Raw genomic sequence first — 5,700 nt, forward strand, 5'->3', positions numbered from 1 at the left:
CAAATAGAGTTGATCATTGTATGCTCACAGCAGAATATATCTTTTTTTATTTTTTTTTTCTTGAACGAAAAGACTAAGCAATAATTCAAGCAGCTTTATGCTAATCTCCATTATTTAAATCGTCTATTCCGCACGCAGTAGTTCATCATTCCTATCTGTTATTGAATTCTAATGCACAAATTTAGTGGCTCTCAAACCGATGATGACATTTTTGCTTCTAATTTAAATTACCGTTTTGTCTCAAATTCCGAACAGACTCATATTCCGACCACCCGTTTTTTGTATAGCGATTTGGTTGAAATGTTTCACTGAAATATGTCATCAAATTACTAGGAAATGGCAGTCAATTGAAATACAAATTTAACATATTCCAATCTATTTTAGACCTCGGGAGTAGTGATGATTCTATTGTTCGAGGCTAGTAAAACCAGCTCAGATAAATTTATTTGCGAAATTTGTAACCACTATATGATTGCAGCGCCACCAGCTGGAGTGGCGGGTATTGAAACTAACGCTGTAAAAACAACTATAGCCAAATTTGAGAACTCCCGTAGATTGGGTTTGGATCGCACTACTTTTTTGGAGGTTTATGTCTCCGATTAACTCACCACGATTTCTTGTCCATATTTAAGTATTAGAAAATCATACGATATTTTGTGGTCCAATCAGAGCAGGACACGTTAGAAATTGCTTCGGGTTTCAATACGCGATGTGGGACAATCGGTCCCCAATATGACCTGATATGAACAAAGATTCATTCCCGTTTAGCCAGTGAAAGTGACCAGTTCATATTCGCTTTCGAGATCGCTGCAGAAGTGGACTACAAATCAGTACAGAATTTTAAGATACCGTGTGAGCAAATTATAAGACAATTTGTAAGTCATGCTAATACTTTTCTAGTTTAGAAGTTAATTAATATTAAATTCCTCTAGAACGATAGTGAGAGCAGAGTTTTTACCTGTGAAGTGGAGCGTGTATCCTTACTTTGTATTACAAAAGTGAGTTCAGCATAAAATGTAATATTGCTTAAACAAATACGAAAACCATTGAATGTATTTAGGCGATCGTGAGTAGTTCTACAGAACGGTGGATTTAAAATTAGCGGCCAAGAGCCTGCATTTAAGGTAATTATACTTGCTAGTGTTTAGCTGACAGTATTTTACTGAAGTTGCTCGTTTTCGTCTGAAGAACCTTCAGGCGAAGGTTTTTTTTTTTGGGATCAGGTACCATCGTACTACCAGCGCCAGCACGAAAGCGCCCTATCGGCGTTTCCACACGTGGTGCTTCGAGTAGCTCCTTGGAGGATCAAGTCGTAGCTAGGCCCACGTGTGCCCTCCCCCCTCAACAACCACGAGCAACTGCCTTCCAGATTCCACGAGCCACCGCTAGGATCAGCGAGACAAAGTTCAGCAGCATAACACGCAGGTTAGATCAAGCCATTTATAACAAACGTGCACGTTTAGGGCCTTAGGTTGAAAGCTAGGAGAATAAACTTGGAGCAACATTTATATTTCTCCCTCGTAGTGTATATCAACCATACAGTGAAAGAATTTTAGTTTCTATCAGGTTTCGGTATAGTTTGATACGGTTTTGTTCGGGCATATTTGCCAATGGTAGTTCTTACCTGACCTGCCCTGAGAAGAACTAGCCGGGTACGGTATTTTGAACACGCCCTTTCGCAGTACGATTCGTCGTACTGGCGCTTAAGCGAAAGGGTTTCCAAAAGGGTAGTTCGTTGAAGAACTTGCCGGTTTTGCGGAAATAGTTTGAAAATATTTGGCTGTAAAAATAGCTATGGCTTAGCGTATTTACCCTCTACTTTCCACCATTTCCGCCTCTGCAGTCTACCAACCGTTACATTTGGCGCCCAACAACTGGATTGAAAACTTGATTTATTTTTATTTATTATTTGCAATTATTGTTTAGATTTGGATATAGTTATTTTTCTGCTCTCAAATTAAGGATGTATTTTTGAATTCATTTGATTTTTTTCCGAATTTCATATATTTTCTCTCATACAGAGAAGTTATTTCGATTTGTTGTTTAATTTATATTATTATTATTACTATTTCTTTTCTCCCTCTTAGTTACATAAGGCACTCTGAATTTCTTTATCTTTTTTCTAACATTTTTTCTTTCTTATTTTGAGTATTTAATAACACTGAATTACATTTTGACGTTTTCTGAACAAATTTACAATATGTATGATTACCGAGCGGACGATTTAGAGGATGATGAGGTAGTTTATGAATTGGAATTAAGAGGTCAAACTGTGCACCAAGGGGCACCTTTTGGACAACTTCGGCGAGATTTGCGTCATTGGTTGAAACACGACAGGGCCAACACACCTATGTATGTTACAAGTTTGACCATTGAAGAAGAATTTCCAACAATTTCAGACAAAATTTCTGAAATCAAGAAATCTCTTTTAATCCAACCAACCACAAAATCTCGTTCAAGGTTGATTCACCTTAAAAATTGTATTCTCCGAGCTAAAGCAATAAATTTGGTCGCTAAATCGAGACTAGTGACTGACGTAGAAATGCTTCTTAATCAGTTTTTCGCAATTAATACGCAAACAGACTCAGCGTCAGTCTCTGAGCAAGTTATTAGCCAACCAATAACGAATAAGGAAGTTAGTAACAGAGATTTTGCAGCTCAGGTTATGGAATCCGGTACAGTTGACAAAGGAAATTCATTTCGAAATCCAAGCAATCAAATAAATTCGCAGGAGGCAAATGCCACTGCAAATCTCCTTAACTTGGATAACGCAGCTGCAGAAAAGGCTGGCCATGAATAGGGTAGATGTACCAATAGTGGAGGTACTAAGCACGATTGAACTTCAATTAACCGCCTAAATTCAAGAAGTGCAATTAATGTACATGTTAATGTTGTAACGGGTAGTAACGACCATTGACTTAATGAGAAAAAAATATTTCATCGCAGTAATCCACGGCATGTCAGTGAAAAATAATACCTCCACTGTTGGTACACTGTTCCTTTAGTTGCGGTATATTTTTAATTTGTGTTCCTATAGTTGCGGTATCCGTTGTTTTCTTATGGGATCCTCCACTATGGGAACACTTTACCGCAACTATTGGAACAGGTATTGAAAGTTTTAGTAATTTAAGTGATATTTCATCAGTTTTAAGGCAATTTGAACGCTCTTTTCAACTATTCCGTGTATCAACAGGCCAATACGTCGATTGGCAGTGTCGGTTCTGCGGCTAATGTAATAAAATCAGTGTAAACGGCACTACCGCAACTATAGGAACACCCACAACTAAGGGAACGCTTACCCTATACAGGGATTAGCACTGAATACGCTCACCTTTCGAGCAATCGTGAACAAACTAACGTTATTCAGACGAATACGGTGTTTGATGCAGTTCAAGAACTCCCATTTCAACAATTAACAAATATGAACTATCAGACTCTCAACGTTGATGATCAATCTACTACAATTAACCCTACGTTAAGAGCAATAAACAGGCCATCAATTGGATTCTTTTTTCAAGGTCAATCCATCAAATTTCCCACTTTCCCGAACTCGAATAACAGGAACCAAATTTTTGCTAATGTTGCACGAATTCCTGAGTTTGAGTTTCCGGTACCAATGACTTTTGATAACCAGATATCGGCTGAATCAGGAACTAATCCTAATAATAGAATACAACCCACGGAACAAAATTCAAACACCCCAAATCGCGAACCAATTAGTACTCCGCTAAATATGAATTCATTCCGTCGGGCATTGGATGAAATTCAGTTTTCGAATACTTCGCCCGCTCCTCCAAACTTACATCGGGAGCGAAATAATCATGGATCTACGCAGCAAGATAGTATGACTAGCGAAATCAAGAATCTTGTCCACACTTTAATAAGACAGTCCATTCGAGAATATTTCGATGAGATTGATCTAATGCCAACTCCAACACTTCCACCACGACAGTCTACAAATCGTAATGCTCCTAGAACTTCGGAAATTTTCAATAACGCTCCCTCAAGTAGTGTTCCTATTAACAGGCAACTTCCACAATTGAATAGCAATTTTCCAAACATACCTAACGTTCCCCAAGTACCGTCAATCAATCAAATGCAAAACCATCAGTTCAATGCGGGATTGAGAACTAAAATTGAAAAATGGCAGGTGTTTTTCAGTGGAGATTTGCGATCATTGTCAGTTTCCGATTTTGTAAGGCAAATCACAATTTTGGCCAACGCGAATCGAGTATCAAAAGAAGAATTGCTCCAGCAATCATACCTGTTTTTCACAGGAGAAGCAAGGAAATGGTATTTTACGTACTATGAGAAATTTCAAACATGGGATCATTTGGTTTACTACTTGAATTTGAATTTCGAGAATCCAAATAAAGACAAATCAATCGAAGATATGATAAGAGAGCGTAAACAACGAGGTAATGAACGTTTCAGCTCATATTTGGCAGAAATGGAAAGATTATTTCAAAGTTTGTCCTACAGACTCGATGGTCAACAAATATTAAAATATGTGTTTGAAAACATGAAAATGTCGTATAAAAGACGATTAGCTCTAACGCCAGTTTATTCATTGAGCCAACTAACGGAATTTTGCTACAGTTTCGATAGTTTGGAGCCCAGTCTTTTTGTTCCAAGTGTGCAAAGGGTTCACCCAGTGAACCAAATAGAAAACTTGGAACAGGATGAATGCGATAGTGCATCAGACGATGAAATTAATGCAGTCTTCAAAGCCAGGAAATTTAAGACATCAAATGTCAAAAATAAGGAAGATGTAAAGAACTCACCTAAAAATCCACAGGGCGACAAAGATGCACATATATGCTGGAACTGTAGAGAGGTTGGTCACTGGTACACGAACTGTCCAAAATCTCGATCGGTGTTCTGCTACGTTTGCGGTGAGCCCTCGTACACCGTGAAAACTTGCCCAAAAAAACTCCTCATGCGATCAGACTCTCCAAAAAACTAGATTCTGGGACGGCCCAGAGTTGCTTGCAGTCGTCCCATCGTGACTACAATTATTTCGATCGAATCCTTCAAGTTAACACATGTCCGATGAAATGTCCCCACGCAACCGTAGAAATTCTCGGAGAGAAGGTCACAGGATTACTCGACTCCGGAGCGAGCGTTTCAGTTATAGGTGTTTTAGACCTTCTCAATCGCCTCAACCTAAAAATAGTGAAGACTCCGAGTCAAATGCGGGTTCAAACAGCCAATGGCGCACCTCTTACCTGTCTCGGTTTCGCGTATATTCCATTTACGTTTAACAATCAAACCAAAGTAATCCCAACCGCGGTAATACCAGAAATTTCCAAAAGCCTTATTTTGGGAACCGATTTCTGGCGGGCGTTCGAAATACAATTATCGGTCGCAGGAAAACCAACGTTCAATAGAGACGTCTTCGAGAATGTCGCCGGTGACAACTCGCTCTTCCACGTCGTCGAGTACGGAGAAGAAAATGTATGCTGCATCTTGCAAATAGATTCAGATTTCCGCGGACCAGAAGACGTAACGGTCATAGACAGTAGCTTAGATATTCCTTCGATTGAAATCCCCAATAATGAGCTGACACATTCAGACGAGATTGCGACAGAACATGTGCTAACCGAACCTGAAAAGTCAAAATTATTTAATGTGGTTAAAACCTTTCCGAGGACGCAAAATGGTAAAATCGGACGAACACATTTGATGCAACATAAAATA

At 38.9% G+C, this 5,700-nt stretch overlaps 1 long non-coding RNA gene across 1 annotated transcript; it reads left to right on the forward strand.

Moving 5' to 3' along the window:
• The first annotated feature begins 627 nt into the window (after positions 1-627).
• LOC110679282 lies at positions 628-1,393 on the forward strand. The gene is made up of 3 exons (XR_002502358.1): positions 628-875; positions 933-998; positions 1,061-1,393. It is a non-coding gene; the product is annotated as an uncharacterized LOC110679282 (long non-coding RNA).
• The last annotated feature ends 4,307 nt before the right edge of the window (positions 1,394-5,700 follow it).

This window comes from Aedes aegypti, chromosome 3, assembly GCF_002204515.2.
Source record: "Aedes aegypti strain LVP_AGWG chromosome 3, AaegL5.0 Primary Assembly, whole genome shotgun sequence".
NCBI lineage: Eukaryota > Metazoa > Arthropoda > Insecta > Diptera > Culicidae > Aedes > Aedes aegypti.